Below are 923 nucleotides of genomic sequence, written 5' to 3'. Positions count from 1 at the left end.
GGAATCTACAGATGGAGACATGGTCATTCCAGCACATTATGCTGCCAAAGATCCTTCAGAGTACACTGAGCCTGAGAAGGAGAAAGTATCCCTAGATAGTGGCTTGTAGCTAATCTTAATAGAGTCACTTGACAATGTAATGTACAATAACATTGTCAACTGTGACATAGCTAAGCAAATCTGGGAGAAAATTGAGACCTTGTGTAAAGAAATAGAGAAGGTTAGGTCAAACCAAAGGAGGATTCTGGAATCTCAATATGAGGGGTTTATGGCCAAACCTAAAGAAGGAATTACTGAAGTTTTTGAAAGGTTCAATAAATTGATAAATGACTTGCAGCTACATGATAAATATTATGAAGCTAAGGAGGTTAACCTAAAGTTCTTGATAGCTCTTCCTGACCATCTTGAACAGAAAATTTCAGCAATTAGAGAAGGAAGAGATTTGAGCGGAATAACTTTGGAAGTTCTATATGGAATCTTGAAGACTTATGAACTTGAAATGATACAAAGGAAGTCATTGAAAGCACATCATGGACATGTTGTTGATGGTTCAAGTGCTTTAATTGTAAATGACATAGAAGAAATTGAAGATGAGCAAGATGATCAAGATTCAGTTAGTCAAGCTATGGAACAGAAGAATAAAGGACCTCAGAAGCAAGTTGTGTTGGAGCTAGAGGAAGATGAATATTACACCTTGGATGAATTAGATGAAATGGATCAGTCCATGGCTTACTTGGCTAGAAAATTTTCAAAAATTTGAGTCAAGAAGCTAAGGTTTTTCAGAGGCAAGGGACAATGTTCAAACACTAACAATTGGAAACCAAAAACTCAGTTCAATTCAGTTAGCAAAGGTGGCTACAAAACAGCATATGTGGATGGATAAAAAATAAGGTGCTTCAACTGTGATGAGTTAGGTCACTTTG

The sequence above is a fragment of the Apium graveolens genome, chromosome 11 (genome assembly GCF_009905375.1).
Source record: "Apium graveolens cultivar Ventura chromosome 11, ASM990537v1, whole genome shotgun sequence".
NCBI lineage: Eukaryota > Viridiplantae > Streptophyta > Magnoliopsida > Apiales > Apiaceae > Apium > Apium graveolens.
Note: the sequence above shows the minus strand (reverse complement) of the source record.